The 17,351-nt window shown below is 42.5% G+C and overlaps 1 protein-coding gene across 1 annotated transcript in view; it reads left to right on the top strand.

Moving 5' to 3' along the window:
- SLC24A3 (solute carrier family 24 member 3) overlaps window positions 1–17,351 on the top strand; it is a 479,630-nt gene that overhangs the window by 396,089 nt on the left and 66,190 nt on the right. The window lies entirely within an intron of this gene.

A 17,351-nucleotide genomic window follows, 5' to 3' on the forward strand; every position in this document is an offset into this window, starting at 1 on the left:
GTCTAGGCAGGTTTGTAACCTCTGCTATAGGAGTTTATGGCTAAGAAATAAAAGTCCGAACTATCTCTGGATCCTTACAATGTCTAATATTGTAGAGGGACTCAACAGGAAAGTTGGCGAGTAAATCACACTCAAGTATTATATCTCCTCTTTATTTTACCATTTGGGGGCCCTACAACACTGACCACATACCCTGAACTGCAGCTTGCCTGTCTACACACCCTATGTGCCTTCAAAGAGTCAGCAATCGGCTCTCTCATTTAGAGGACTTCAGGGACGCAGGCCTATACACCTGCAAAGAAAACTGATGCTGGTTGCCATATTACTCACCCACTAGTTCCTATATATGAGTGTGCTTCCAAAGACTGTCAGGCATTTGAGAAAACTTCCCAAAGGAAGGATCAAAATAGATAAACAGAAGAGCTATCCACCAAGCAACCAAAGATAATTGAGGTGATAGAAATAAACTTGAAATTTTTAATTCATATTCTCAAGATTTTTTACATGGATATTAAAGCCATAAAAACCAGAACAGGCTGCTAAAAGGGGAGGGGGGCAGGAGGTGAAGAGGAAATGATCAGTAAAAAAAGAAATTGTTTTTAAAAATTTGTAATGTGACTTCCAAACCACCTGGGTGGTTCAGTTGGTTATGCATGGGCTCAGGTCATGATCTCACTGCCCGTGAGTTCAAGCCGCATATCAGGCTCTCTCTGCTGTCAGCACAGAGCCCCACTTCAGATCCTCTGCCCCTCTCTCTCTCTCTGCCCCTCCTCTGCTCATGCTTTCTCCCTCTTTCAAAAGTAAATAAACATTTTTAAAAAGAAGAAGAAGAAATCCCAAAAAGCAAGCTAAGCAAGCAGGTCTAAAAAGAAAATGGTTCGGATTTTCAAAGAAAGAAAGTTCTAAGATGTCTGAGAAGAAGAACAGAAATAATTTCAAGTCATGTTTTAAAAAATGTGTCTTCACATGTTGATAATACAGGGAAGAAGCCCCATGTCGAGTCTCCCAACAAGGAAAAAAATGTCATTTCCAACCCCAAGACAAAACTCTATGCAAGAAAAGTATTGTGAATATACAATGCAAACTAAAATATGGAATCTTTTTGTTTAAGGATGATGTTTAACATTATGTTTAAGATTAACTATATTGTCTTGACATAAGAACATTATCTTTTGAATAGCAAGTGGGTGGTGACATCAAACCTGTAAGAAGAGATTACATTTTTAGCATGCTATTTGGCTCTACAGTGAGGAATATTCATTTACCAGTTGTTCTAATATAACTATTTATTGTTTTTCTACATTTACACTCAATCCTTAAATAAAACATGAACAACCAGGGTGCCTAGCTGGCTTAGTTGGTAGAGGATCCAATTCTTGATCTTGGGGTCGTGAGTTTGAGCCCCACATTGGATGTAGAGACCACTTACGTAAATAAAACTTTTAAAAGTATACAATAAAAAATAATTAAAAAATAAAATGTTGGCAGCTGAAAGATGGTGATAGATTAGAATGTAAATGATTTCATGTTGACGATGTAAAAATCAAGTTATACTTAAGTAGAGGGTGGAATAAGAAGGTGGCTCCAGGCAGGAAGGTGAGCACTCTTGTCCTACCTAATATGGAATCAAGAAGTACTTCCAAAGCTAATGGAATATGAAATAGAGGAGGAAACCTTCAAAGATTTATTATCCCTAATAATAATAATAATAATAAAACTTTCAGACATTAGGATTGTATAAGATGTAGGGAGTAATATAAATGAGTTAAATCTTCATTTTTCAATAAATGATGTCTAAGTGAATAAATCTAGTAAGAATTATTATGATCCCTTTATTTGGCATTACAGAAATAAGAACTGGAAGAACCAAAAAGGAAAATGATATTAATAAGTGTATACTGCTGGGAGGTGGGAGGGTTGAGGCAGAGGACAGCTGTTTTTCATTAATAGACCCTGTAAGTACTACTTAGTTTTTTTAAATATGTGCTATTTAATTTTCTTAATATGGGTATAAAGTCACTAAAGTAATGCCCAGAAGAACTAACTCAAGTATCAGGGGAGAGGGAGGGGAAGGTAGAAGAGAAACAACAGTAGCTATCTCTTATCATATAGACTTTAATATTGTGCCATGCAGAGTCCTAAACCTGTTACATGTATCAGTGCATTTAATCCTGGTAATAACCCTTGACGGGGGTGCTATTATTATCTCCATTTTGAAGATGAGGAAACTGAAGCAGAGACTTGAAATAATAGCTTGCCCAAGGCCATACACCCCGTGACTGTTGCAGCTGGATTCGAACTCCGTAATTCTGGCCCTGGGTCCTTGTTCTTCACCTTTCTGCTGTATACCCTGTGGTGCCTGTGGGAATGTTGTTTCCTCACCTTTCCTAATAAGAGGTCAAGAGAGACCAAGATCTAGAGGAAGAAGCAAACTGTTTCATGGTAGCTTTGTGACAACTAAAATAACCAAAGGAAGAAATGTTAAGAAGGGTTACCTCTGGTGAGTGACAGGAGTATGGGGTAAGTGGAAGGCACAGGGAGACCAAAGATTTTTACTTCCCTTCATACCCTATTTATGGCTTGATATTTTTTTCTTTTGCAAGTTTTTATTTAAATTCCAGTTAACATACAGTGCAGTATTAGTTTCAGGTGTAGAATATAGTAATTCATCACTTACCCACAACACCCAGGGCTCATCACAAGTGCGGCCTCCTTAATACCCATCACCCAGCGTGATTTTTTTTTTTTACCATAATCATCAATTCTATGTTTTAAAGTTTATTTACACAGGGCACCTGGGCGGCTCAGTCGGTTGAGCGTCCGACTTCAGCTCAGGCCATGATCTTGCGGTTTGTGGGTTCGGGCCCCACGTTGGGCTCTGTGCTGTCAGTTCGGAGCCTGAAGCTTGCTTTGGATTCTGTGTCTCCCTCTCTCTTTGTCCCTCCCCCACTCACACTCTGTCTCTGTCTCTCAAAAAATGAATAAATGTTAAAAAAATTAAAGTTTATTTACACAAAACTTACAAATTTCAGAGGACTTTTCCTTTAAAATCAGATGGAAGTAGGAAGACATTTCTGAAAACTCAGTTTATGTTTCTTCTGTCTCCCAGGATCAGAGATCATTTGTATAAATGTGTGTGATTTATGCAACCAAATGCACCCTTTGGAAATTTGATTTAAACATTTTATTACTTTAAGTGTTTGTTTCATTGGAAGGGAAATATATTAAAATTGTCCTGCCAGTACTTCTATCCAATTTAAAAGCTCCAGATAATGATTAGACTTTATCAGTCTTGTGACAGTAAAATGAAGCTATATGATCCCTGAGGCCAGGTCCTAAAACACTATACAGCTTTTGCTTATTCTCTTGGGATGCTTGCGTTCAGAGCCCTGAGCCCCCACTTAAGTGTCTAAACGCCCTGAGGCTGCCCTACTGCGAGGAAGCTCCTGCCACGTGGAGAGGCCATGTGTGAGTTTGGTCAGTGGCCCCAGCTGAGATCTCAGTCTGTGGCCCACATGAGCCACCAGTCCTGCAAGTGTGCAAGCCGTCCGATGACTTCAGCCCCTAGCCTTCGCATCTTTTCAGCTATGAAGTTAAATCCAACAATTCTACACTTCTTGTTTTACACTGACATGACTCTCAAACTGAATTTTTATTATAAATCCAGAAGAGATTTTAAAACAGATTTACTTTATAAGCAGAGTGATGAATGGCAACACTCCTAGTGTGTAGACTCTGAAATATTCATAAGGAAGATATAAAATTCATTGCCATCTCTCAAAACCTCATATACAGAGAATGGGGTTTTCTTCCATGCTGTGTGCGACTGGGGAGCACAGGGTAGTTTCTCATTTCTTATTATCTGGACATCTGTGACCCTAACAGGTCATAGCAGGAAGGGGCAGTGGTGTCAACCCCTGCTGGAAGTTAGAATCACCTGCGAATGAAAAATTCCAGCGGCCAAACCACAGCCCAGCTCAGCTAACTCACCATTTCTGAAGGGGGGACTCAAGCATGAGTGTTTCATAAAACTTCCAGATGATTCCAAAGGGCAGCCAAGGCTGAGAACCAGGCCTTCCTGAGAGAGTCTGATTCAGAAGGTCTGGATTGAGCTAAGGAATCTGTATTTGTCAAACACACCCAGGTCATTCTTATGAGCAGATAATTCTTGCCAGTCACCTGCAAGGAGCTGACCATGGGGGCTCTGTGGGTGTTCACCCCTGTTTCAAGATGTGATTCAATCACTTTCAAACTGTGAACTGTAGGTAATTGTGTAACCTCACTAAGCCTTAGTTGACTCATCTGTAAAACGGAAGTATTGAAAGATTGGAAGGAAAAAGGCATATAAGGTGCTTAGTATAATATTTGACACAGAAGAACTAATTTTAAGGCGTTGACTGTTATAGGAAGGGACTTCACTGCGTACCAGGGCCTCTTTGGAAACAGCCCTACTACTGGTCCCAGAAGGTTCCAAATTGCTCACAGAAGCCTTTTCCTACCTAGAAATGAGATAGGGTGCTCCAGATAAGGCCACAACTTGCCAAGTGCTCTTTGTTTCAAATGCACACATGCCCAAGATCCCTTTCACTTCCAAATTATAGGATTTTCTCAGACATTGTTGAATAAATCCTTGCACGTTGCTGAGAGTCTAGTGTGGGTAAATATTATCATTCCAGGTAGAGGACTGAGAAAAGGAAGAGCATAGGCCATGATCCTGATCACACAGCACATTAATGGTTAATCTGGGGAGAAACTGAAAAGTGCGGAGAATGAATGCCGAGGAGGGAAGTGCGGACAGAGGGACAGGGATCTCCATTCCTGGGAGTCACCTGGAACCCACTCCTTGTCTTGGCTTCCTCCGCACAGTGTAAACACATATCCCTACTATTGTACTTTCCATACTGCATTTTGATTACATTTCTTATTCCATCAACAGCTAAGGTGCTAACTACCTTTCACCTAACACAGTCATCTGCAAAGTGAAAAATTAACCTAACTTCTTAGATAACCTCTTGCCATGTTTTTGGCTGAGAACTGTTCAGCTCCTGGGGAAGGAGGTTTTGGTTGGCTGGCTGGTGTTACTGGCTGCCCTGATCACTCCGTTCCCTCAGCTCTCTGTTTTATTGCCTAACACAGATAAAGCCAGGATGTGTTATTGGTGTCACCATGTTTTAATTCTTGATTTCCTTAATGTGGGGGGGGGGGGAATATCTTCCAAGCACTCATTAAAGAAATGTTCTTGGTTCAATTTGCCCTGGCTGCAGAATCAATTCATGAACGTCACCTGCTGTCCCTGCCCTGAGTCACAGAAATTGCTTAAAATAGATTGCCTGACAGATCAACTGCAGCCGGATGAGCCACACAGACGTAGCAACCAGTACTTTTTTAGTATGAAAATATCACTGCCCTGCATCCACTCACGAGTAGGGGACAGGTGCTTCCTTCCCAACCTAGAGCCCCCACAGGTGGTGGCCTCCCACGTTTCCTTTGAACACATAGTCTGTTATAAGTCAGACTAACTCCTGATATTGCAAAAGTCCTATTCTTTGTCAAACAGTGGGTAGACATCTTAATTTTTAAAGTATATAATCCATGTTGCCTCTCCTCTATAACTTGATGAAGCCAGAGAAACATGGATCCTTCCAGGGATGAAAGGAACACTTCTAAATCCATACCTAAGTCTGTGAGCTGGGGTGGGGGTGGGGGGAGCTGGCTCTACTGTTTTTCTGTCCTTTTTGTCTTGAATATTTTAATGTTTAGAGGGAAGTGGTGTGTCCTGTCCCTCATGATTCCACTACCAGGTTTCCGACAGCAAGGACATCAGCTTCTGCATGTAGCACTATTATGGACATCAAACACTATTGTAATTGTGTAATTTAAGCCAGGGTCTTACTTCCATAAGCCTAACTCAAATACATGGTCTTCACTATCTCATGTCGGAACTCAAATGATATGTGTTAACTTCCTTTTTCATCAGTGCTCCAAATGAAGAGAAGCCCCACAGCATTTGGGGACCCTACTACCTATGATGATGCATCACAGATTGGGACACTGACATGATCCTTTAGCTTGAGACTGTCCTTCTAGGTTTCATAACCAATGAAATGAGGAGATGCCTGCTTCCTACGTATATCTGGCTGCTACCTCAAATAGTATAAATTTAAAAATAAATTCAGGGTGCCTGGGCTCAGTCAGTTGAGCGTCTGACTTTGGCTCAGGTCATGATCTCACTGTTCATGGGTTTGAGCCCCATGTAGGCTCTGTGCTGACAGCTCAGAGCCTGGAGCCTGCTTCAGATTCTGTGTCTCCCTCTCTCTCTGCCCCTCCCCTGCTCATGTTCTCTCTCTCTTGTCTCTCTCTCTCAAAAGTGAGTAAACATTAAAAATAATTTTAATAAAATAAAAATAAATTCAGCACCAGTCTTCTTTGGATTCTTTATCCCATCTATTCAGCAGATAGAATAAGAGAGCGCACAAGGGAGCTGGAATTCTCTAGCATGGTTCTACAAAGGGACAGTACAAAGGGGTGATCTCCCAGCATCTTCAGCAGAGTTGATGTTAGAAACTGATGAAGTAGGAAATTCCATATATAGAAGCATTAGGGTGCTTCTAATTTGCAGCTACAGCTCAGACATATACAGTTGCTCTTTGGCGTGAAGATCCTAAGTAACTACTCATGCCCACAGCATTGAGTCCAGCCCCACTGCCCAGTGTGAAGGCCAAGGGCCACCCTACCAGCCTCCTGCTCTTTACATTTCAGTTCCACAGGTGTGATCCAGACCCAAAAAATTCTCTGTCCTCTGGTCCAGCACTTCTCCCACTGTAATGTGAATGTGGGTCATCTGGGGGTCTTGTTAAGATGCAGATTCTGATTCAGCAGGTCTAGCTCAGGGCCTGAGAGCTGCAGTTCAAACCAGCTGTTCTGGACCACACTTGGGGTAAATAGGAGGCATGCACCAAGCTGTGGGGAGAGCATCTCTTCACCCAGAGGACTGACACCCATTCTGCACTTACTAGGATGAGGTGGAAGAATGAATATTTGTGAGCCACTTCAATTCTTCTTGGAAAATGATATAAATATAGCCAAGTTTCTCTCCACAATAATGGCTGAAACAGAAACACACATAACTGAAATCACCAGATCACCCCAAATAGTGTTTTTTTTTTCAATATATGAAATTTATTGTCAAATTGGTTTCCATACAACACCCAGTGCTCATCCCAAAAGGTGCCTTCCTCAATACCCATCACCCTCCCTCCCACCCCCCATCAACCCTCAGTTTGTTCTCAGTTTATAAGAGTCTCTTATGCTTTGGCTCTCTCCCACTCTAACCTCTTTTTTTTTTTCCCCTTCCCCTCCCCCATGGGTTTCTGTTAAGTTTCTCAGGATCCACATAAGAGTGAAAACATATGGTATCTTTCTCTGTATGGCTTATTTCACTTAGCATCACACTCTCCAGTTCCATCCACGTTGCTACAGAGGGCCATATTTCATTCTTTCTCATTGCCACGTAGTACTCCATTGTGTATATAAACCACAATTTCTTTATCCATTCATCAGTTGATGGACATTTCGGCTCTTTCCATAATTTGGCTATTGTTGAGAGTGCTGCTATAAACATTGGGGTACAAGTGCCCCTATGCATCAGTATTCCTGTATCCCTTGGGTAAATTCCTAGCAGTGCTATTGCTGGGTCATAGGGTAGATCTATTTTTAATTTTTTGAGGAACCTCCACACTGTTTTCCAGAGTGGCTGCACCAATTTGCATTCCCACCAACAGTGCAAGAGGGTTCCCGTTTTCTCCACATCCTCTCCAGCATCTATAGTCTCCTGATTTGTTCATTTTGGCCACTCTGACTGGTGTGAGGTGATATCTGAGTGTGGTTTTGAGCAAATAGTGTTTCTGCCATTAGCATCAAACCCCTCCATCTGAGTTCTCATCTGCATACCCAGAAGGGACTGAGAGCCCCCTCACCTCCCACCCCCTTTATGGCAGAAGGGACAACTGAGGAAATAATGAAAAGCCAGGAGCCAAGAAGGAGTAGAACCTCAGGACTTCTGTTTCAAAAACTAGATTAGAGGAGTCTGTGAACTTGAGTGAGAAAAAAATTACATCCTTACTTATTTTTACTGACCACATATGTTTAACATTTTACTTCATTATTCATGAGGCACCAAGCCATAGTAGTAGTCACAGTACCTGATTTCATCTCCAGCAGAAATACAAGATACCTTCATGCTACATTACAGAGATTGCAGATTATCTTGGGTCGCTCTCCTTTCTCATCACTACATTGAAATGGCTAACTCTTCTTATAATAAGGAAGCTTACTGGCTCTTGTTAATAAAGAAACACATATATCACTAATATCTCAATGTTTTGATAACCAGATTTCAAGAAATCTGCTTCTTTGTAATTCTTTGTTATTTATTTTATATCTTTCAATACACACTTCTGAAAAGGGGTCCATAAGGTATGAAGGCATGCATCACACAAAATGTTGAAGACCTCCAACACAATGTTGTACTGTGAAGAAATGGCAGCTGGTGCCTTTAGTATTGTCAACACTAATTAAAATAATTCTTTTAGGTCAGGAATCACAAATGTATATTCCTGCAGAGCCCAGGAATATAATACATGAGTGAAGTGGTCAGTCTAAGAACAAGAGCAGAAAGAAAGTAATATATGGCAGCTGACTCTTGACTTTGGAGTTGGGGCAGTAGAATCAAGGGGACAGTGTTAAGCTGATGAATGTATGTCCTATCTAAAGAAGGCATGCCTGATGGCTCCACAGTGACATGAGAATGCCCCAGGTTGCCAGGTCTTCAGATATTTCCGAGAGAAGCCAAAAGTCTTGGTGTTGTAGAAATCCCCCCTACAACCACAAAATACTATAATGTACATCTTGGCATTGGCAATTACTGCAGTTAACAAGAAACAAAGGGAAGAAGATACTCTGAGCAGGCCAAACAACCAGAATAAAACAGCAATCAATATCCAGCAGAAGATAGACAACATAGAAAAAATTCAGCTTTCCCTTTGCCTTAAGAATATTCATTCCAAACTCACTAAACCTCCAATTTTGTACTTATTTAAAGGAAAGGCAAAGTAGTTATCTTAACCAATGCCTGAAATGTCATAAGGAGGATTACCAGATATAGCAAGTAAAAATAGAAGTCACCCAATTAAACTGCAATTTCAGATAAGCAACAAATATATTTTTAATATATTTCCCAGGTGATATTTGAAATTATACTTCTATTTTTTTAATTACTTGTTGTTACCTGAAATTCATATTTAACTGTATCCTGTGTCCTGTATCTTACCTGGAAACTTCACTAATAAGCCAACTCCAAGTGTGATGGAGTAGTTACTATTAAAGTTAATATGTGTCATTAATATTAATAACTAGCACTGTAATTGCATTTTTGTTTTGTGTGGGTAGCGTTTTTATTGGAGTACCACAAACATTCAGGAAAGTGCACATATCATCAGTACATCTCAATGACTTTTCCCAACCAAGCACACCCAGTAACCAGCACCCTGATCAAGAAGGAGAATGCCCTTTCAGACTCTATCCCTGGCCCAAGGGGAACACCATTCCAGACTTAAACAGCATAATTTTGGGGGCACCTGGCTGACACAGTCAGTAAAGCATGCGACTCTTGATCTCACGGTCGCTAGTTAGAGTCCCACATTGGAGGTAGAGGTTACTTAAAAATAAATAAATAAACTTAAAAAAAAAAACAGCATAAGTTAGTATGTTGTGCTTTCAAACCTTATGTAAATGGGATTGGGTTGTATTTTTAAGTTTACAGAACTGCGTGTGTGTGTGTGTGTGTGTGTGTGTGTGTGTGTGTGAGAGGGAGTTGGGGGGAGAGAGATGGAGAGAATGCTTACCCCGATTATTGCCTCATTGTGTAAATCCGTGTTTTGGATACGGCAGACACTGCTGGTGCCCCACCCGTGATCCCTCATCCTCTCCCTTTCAGTTCCCACCAGCCTGACTGCATTTCTCTTTCTGAAGGCTCTCCTTGGTCACTGCCCCTGGACAGGGAGTACCAGGTATTAACAGTCCTGGGTGCAGCCCTCAACCATGACCAATGGGAGTGGGTGGATAAATACTCCAGCTCCCTCTGCCCTGGGGCAAGACAAGGGAAGAAGCGTGTTCTCCAGGGCCTCCCAGAACTCCCCACCAGGAATCAGGATTGCACCCCAGTTGCCCCCTACTATAATTTGCCCCTTGTCTTCTTTCTGTCATCTACCTCACTTTCCCCAGACCCTAGCAATGTTTCCTACCACCACCTCCCAAATAACCTTGGTGAACTCAAATCCTTGCCTCGGGCTCTATTTCTGGGTGGAATCACATCCCCATTAGGTGAAATTACCCTCATACCCTACATTTACTTGTACCTGGTGCCGGCACCTGGCACAGCAATGCCTGATGGTGAATGTATGCTCTACACCCTGTCCTAGAGTGGACAAAGGGCTCCAGGAGCACAGCCAGCAAGTCTGGGATTTTCTTCCTTAAGGCAAAGCTGACTCCTTGTGAAGTTTGATGTGTATGAGAACAGTCTAAGCTACCACATTTTGAACACCTACCAGGCAACAGCTTACATTTGACATGAAAACTCCTGCACTAATGTTTTGGATGATTGAGAAGGCACTTCTGAGTCCTGGGCACTCTGGGTCATGATGAGCGTCCGTGGTTATTGTTCAGTACAATCAATGAAGACTGTTCAAGACATTACTGTGTGTCTGCCCTGTCCTGGTGTGGCCTCATGTTTATTTAACTATATCTCCAGTGGCAGCTTGTTTACTTCTCATTTGTTCTCCTCACCTAAAAGTATAACTCAAGATGAGATTTCCTAGAAAAAAATTTTTTAAATATAAATTCATTTTGTGAATTTTAATTTGTGAAGATTAATAAGCCAAAGTTCACTGTATTCTGCAAAAGCATAGTATTGTCTTTTAACATGACCTGATTATTACCGTCCATTTCTGACTATAAACCAGAAAGCAGGAGTCATTTATATATCAGGGGTTTTTCCCAGGATCAAAATATTTAAAAAGTGTAGTTGAGGGGCGCCAGGGTGGCTCAGTCGGTTAAGCGTCCAACCTCAGCTCAGGTCATGATCTCACGTCTCGTGGGTTCGAGCACCATGTCAGGGTGTGTGCCGACAGCTCAGAGCCTGGAACCTACTTCGGATTCTGTGTCTCCCTCTCTGTCTGCCCCTCCCCCTACTCATGCTCTGTCTCTCTCTCTCTCTCTCTTTCAAAAATAAACATTAAAAAAAATTTTTTTAAGGGTGCCTTGGTGGCTCAGTTGGTTGAGTATCTGACTTCTGCTCAGGTCATGATCTCATGGTTCGTGGGTTCGAGCCCCATGTTGGGCTCTATGCTGACAGCTCAGAGCCTGGAGCCTGCTTCAAATTCTGTGTCTCCCTCTCTGCCCTCCCCTCCTCTGCCAACAGAGACGCTCTCTCTCTCTCTCTCTCAAAAATAAACATAAAAAAAAGTGTAGTTAAATAATGAACAGACAGCAGTGCCAAGACTTCCCCATGGGAAGAAAACCCGGGTCAGGCCCTCACCTGTTCTGAACACCGCTTGTGAATTTTATGTGCTCCCAGAGTGTTTGGGGAACACCCCGGAGGCCCATCCTTGCCCCACGTCGTATGGCTGTCTTTCCTGAGATAAGAATTGGCTGTAGAAATTGTGTCAGCTCAAAAGCTTGGAACAAAACTCATGTTATGATTTTTCTAATCCTTTTTCCGTGAAATCTGTGTGAAATAACAAACATTTCTCTGAGAGGATCGTTGTATGTTTTGTGTCGTGTAACTATTATGCTGTTCCGACTGCTTCAATCGTTTTTCAAAAAGGCAAAGCACTTACAAGCCCGGGGTGTTTGTGCCTTTTAAAATGGGTCTACAATGTCAAATTCCACTGTTCATCGAGAAAACTCGTCATGGGGTGCCTGGGTGGCTCAGTCAGTTGAGCATCCAACTAGCGCAGGTCATGATCTCACAGTTCGTGGGTTTGAGCCCCAAATCAGGCTCTGTGCTGACAGCTCAGAGCCTGGAGCCTGCTTCAGATTCTGTGCCTCCCTCTCTATCTGCCCCTCCCCCACTCGTGCTTGCGCTCTCTCTCTCTCTCTCTCTCTCTGTCTCTCTCAAAAATAAACATTAAAAAAATCATCATATATATTACATTGCATTATATACATTTATACCATATATCTCCATATATTTTATGTGTGTATATTATCCTATATATAAACAGCTGCATATAGATTTGCAGTAATCATCTACAAAAAATATATCATTTTATTGTGAACAGTTAGTTAACTTTTAACCTCCTCGAAGGAGCCAGAATTCAAGAAGATTATCACTCAACATTTGAATAAAGGAGAATGTGTTTTTTCCTCTGTTTTGGAAGTGTGATGTTTTGGGTTTTTTTTCTTTTGGCATTATGCCACTGTGAAACTAAATGAAATTATAAAAAGGAAACTAAAGCTGCATATTCAATAGAAAAAGTGTGAAATGCACTCCAGAAATAGAAAAGATGATCAAGAAATACCAAGATGAAATTTCAATTGTGAAGGATTCCTGGAGCTAGGGGAAATAGAGCCTCTGCCTTTAATTTATGGAGGAGTGTGCCAGCGATGGCCTTCTGTAATCTGCACCATCTGTATCATTGATTAACGAGGTCAAGGGCAGGATTACTCACTGTTGGTTTTCTCCCAGGAGCCCTGTTCTAGTCTCTTCGCCAGAGTGACTTCTCAGTCTTCCTTGCAGCCATTTTGCAGAGTGCTAAGGAAGCATTGTCTTCTCATCGGTGCCTCCCCTGCTCTGAGTTGGGAGACACCTGCCAACAGATGACAGAGAGGCTCCCAGTTTGATGCAGAAGTGCTAACATGTCCCTCTCTATCAATAAATATGTTCAGGATCTGAGTCCGATGGTTGCTGACCCCCATGTAAAGAAAAAAGACCCTTCACTGAGAAGCAAAGGGAATGCCTTAGACCCCACGTCCCCCAGTCTGTGGAAAAGTGAAACATTCAGACACAGAACAATGAGCTGTGTTGGTGTTTGTTTGTTTTAACAAACCAAACTAGCTAAACAGAGGAGTTTCCAGTTTGTTTAACGGACTCTCTTGCTCCTGGAATATGTCTATACTGTGTCCATGTCTACAGTCTTTATGGCAACTCCTTTCTGCTTTGATTACTTGCCCTGAATCTTTTTAAAGCAGAATGTTTTTTTAAAATTTTTTTAACATTTATTTATTTTCAAGAGACAAAGACAGAGTGCGAGTGGGGGAGGGGCAGAGAGAGAGAAAGATACAGAACCGGAAGCAGGCTCCAGGCTCTGAGCTGTCAGCACAGAGTCCGACGTGGGGCTCGAACCCACCAACAGTGAGATCATGACCTGAGCTGAAGTCTGACACAACCGACCGAGCCACCCAGGCGCCCCTAAAGCAGAATGGTTTTTTTAATTGAGCTGTGGTCACTGCTTTTTTGTCTCCCACCTTCAGCTCTTCCCTCCTTTGGCTACCATCTCCAAAACACCTACCTAATGACTTAAAGTCATGGAGAAAAGATCTCTGTGGGAGGCAGTAATGAATCAGTGTGTGCTTTCATTGCTGCCTGCAGGGAGGCCTTGTGCCGGAGTGTGCAGGGACAGAGGCTTGAGACCCAGGCTTCCTGGGTTCAGATCGCAGCTCTTCCCCACTGCTACTTGCACCATCTTGCCCAGATTGCTGGCCATCAAGGGTGACAGTGACCCTTCTTATCAGTCACTATAGGATTGGATGACATAACCATTCCCAATGCCTGTATTTGCAGGAAGTGTCAGGTAAATATCTGCCATGGTAATGAATGGTGATCACAGGAAGGTAAGGTAGAGGTAGACAGGAGGTCATGGTCACAGCTCTCAATACAGACATCACGGACTCATCAACGATGCTCTATTAATTCCCTCCAGGGTACGGAAAGAAATTCTTCTCTGGTTTGACTACTTACTTGTCTTTTGGTCATCCTTTCTATAGAAAAAAAAATTGGTTTTGCTCAGGTGTGGGCTCTGAATCTGAAGCTAAATTTGATGGTGGTCTAGTGATTGAAAGCTGTTCTGGAGGATAAATGAACCACTTTTCATCTAGAGTTGGCATTTAGGCCTGATGCAAGATGTATTTCTTGCAGCACATCTAAATGGGTAATTTGTATCGTACTTTCTTAGGTTTTAATTTTTATTGAAGTCATATATGCAAAGAGCTGAAAGAGGCAACCAATTCTAGAAAGCTTATTATGAAAGATAGCTCTCGTCCAATCCCACCAGCACCAATTTCCCACCTTTTTGAGTCAACTGTGTTTTGCTTTGGGTTTTTTTTTTAAGTTTATTAATTTATTTTTAGGGAGAGAGAGGGGGAGACAGAGAATCCCAAGCAGGCTCTGCGCCATCAGCACAGAGCCAGGCGTGGGGCTTGAACAAATAAACCATAGGATCATGACCTTAGCCAAAGTCAAGAGGTGGACACTGAACCAACTGAGCCACCCAGGTGCCCCAAGTCAACTGTGCGTTTTAAATGATGTACATTAGATGTGCAGCATAGTGATTGGTGGGGCATATCCTCCAGCAGCCTTTGAGAAAGGGTACACAGGAAGTAAATTTTCTGAGACAATTTAGCTTTTTATTTTTATGCTTCTCTCGCTTTTAATGAATAGTTTGGTCGGGCATAGAATTTCAGGCTAAAATCATTTTCCTCTCTAATTTTAAAAGTCGTCACTCATTGTCTTTTAGTTTTCAGTGCTTTTGTTGAGAAATAAAATGTCATTCTGGTTTTGATCCTTTGTATGTAATCCCATTACTCTCTTTCTAGTGGTTTCTAGGACCTTTCCTCTGTGCCAGCACTCTGAAAACTCATAATGATATGCCTCAGCGTACATCGTTTTTCTTTCTCTTTCTTTCTTTCTTTCTTTTTTTTTTTTTTTTTTTTTTTTGGTCCATTGTGATGAACACTCAGGAAGCCGTTTTACTCAGAAAATGCCCATCTATAACTTCTGGGAATTTTTCTTTAATTACTTAATTTGATCATTTTCTCTCTCCTCTATTTTCTGGAACTTATGTTCTTCATGCCAGGTTTCCTGTTTCCATTAAGGTGAAGGAGGTACCTCACCTCACTACTGGTCTGCTTGAAGTGAGTGAGGAAGTTTATGGATTAAATGATTAAATAGCTTTTCAGTGTCCCTGTTTTCAGACCCTCCTTTCTTCCCACTTTTAGAGCTCTGCACATGGCCTAGCTGCGTGGCCCACTGTTCTGCTTTCCAGCATCCAAAATTTTGTTGCTCTGATCAGCTCTTATATACTCTTTCCCTTGGGGGTCTATCTTGTAAAAAAGAAAAAAAAAAAGCCCTTTACTATTACCTTGTCCTGTTATAACAAGAAAGAGCAAAGGTCATGGTATGTGTCCACAATCTGTGAGCTATAACTAAAAGCCCAAGTGATTTTTTTAAAGAAATTCAGAATTGATATTTGCCACATGTTTTAAGTTCATTTTCCTAATCATCATACATTGAGTCAATATTCACAACATTTTATGACCTGCTGGAAAATGGACAGTCCAGTCCCCTGTACGGCATTCCATAGATGAGCATAGATGCTAATGGGTACACTGTACAAGGGGAGAGGATGATAAAAGGGTAAATAAGGGGTGCCTGGGTGGCTCAGTCGGTTAAGTATTTGACTTCAGCCTAGGTCGTGATCTTGAGATTCATGGGTTTGAGCCCCACGTCAGGCTCTGTGCTGACAGCTCAAAGCCTGCAGCCTCCTTCAGATTCTGTGTCTCCCTCTCTCTCTGCCCCTCCCTTGCTCGTGCTCTGTCTCTCTCTCTCAAGAATAAATAAACATTAAAAAAACTTTTTAAAGGGGTAAAGAATACTTTACATTTGTTCTGAAGTGATTTCTGTGGCATGAGTCCTTTTCTTGACAACCCCATCATCTGGAACTTAGATCTGCAAATACAAAGCCTAATAAGGCAAAATCAGCACTAGAAAATACCTAAGTGTCCCTATAACAAGTGAAAGAATGTGTTCATGGAAAGAGACTGGCCTCATTACTCATTTATGGTTCTATTTAAGTCATTCTTTCATGTTATTTGAATCCTTTTCTGGTTTGACTTTGCCTGATCTTTTCTTTATAGACTGACACAGTAGTCAGGGAGAGAGGAGGCTCCAAATGTGGCCCTGTCCCTGAATCCCTTTTTCTATTGTCTTTGGTGCAGCGTGTGCCTGTCACTGGCCCGGCTGACAGCTGACGTTTGCTGTGTCCTTATTCACGTACGAGGCCAAGGGCAAAGGCAGCTAGACATGTCCTGTGGCCATGGGGTGGCTGACACTTGTCTAGGGAGGCGGGAGGGAGCTATGAATGACAGCCCAGGAAGCACGTCTGACGCATCTCTCCAGACTGTCCCAGGTTCTTTGTGAGAGTCAAAATGGACTTGCTCCACAAAGCAAAGAGAAAATAGCATGCATCCCTTAAAAAGAGACTTGGAAGGGCTTACCAAGGAGAAATGACTTTTCCTCCGGGACAGAGATCCTGACCTAGCGTCTGCAGCTCCCCCCCTTGCCCGCAGCTGCTCCTCCCCATGGCCCAGCTGCGGCTCCATTGCCCTCCTTTGTCTCACCCAGGGGCTTTCTTCTCCTGCAGGAAGTCTGGGAGCAGCAGGTCAGGGCTGCCGTAGCCCCCAGCAGTATGTCTCCTGGCCTCATCCCACAGCAGAGCCATTGTATCCTTAGAGGGACATTGCCCAACTGCCAAGAATAATGTTTTCTCTAGATAAATATGCAAATCGATGTTTTAAAAATTCTGATGAAACCAGGAGTCAGGTGCCGACAAGGACAGGCATGTAATAGAGGTGAGAGAAGAGGGTAGCAGACTGGGCTTTTCCAGGCCCCTTCTGAAGGGCACCCGCTGCCCAGGCCTGGGGCTCATTGTATACAGGAGCATGGGCTGCAGCAGACACTAGAGCATTGACAAGGACACAGAGTAGGTTGCTCTAACGTCCCCTTGGCATAAGGGATGCTAAGGCTGGTGGGTTCCTGGGAGACATGGGTCTTTGAGTCAGCTTTGCCGAGCCTTCCCCACACTGCCCAGCAGCCTGGAACACGTCCCCCCGACCTTCCCTCTCTCCTTCACAGGGGTCACTCCTACCTTCGCCCTGACTCCCTCCCCGTTTTCTCACATGAGTGTCTCCCCCTCACAGAATTGTTGCAGGTTTAATCCTACCTTGGAATCTGCCTTTCAGAAGATCCAGACTAATATGCCCAAAGGCCTTCAGTAAATTCATATCACCGGACAGAT

Source organism: Panthera pardus, unplaced genomic scaffold, assembly GCF_024362965.1.
Source record: "Panthera pardus isolate Hobbes unplaced genomic scaffold, ASM2436296v1 HiC_scaffold_25, whole genome shotgun sequence".
NCBI lineage: Eukaryota > Metazoa > Chordata > Mammalia > Carnivora > Felidae > Panthera > Panthera pardus.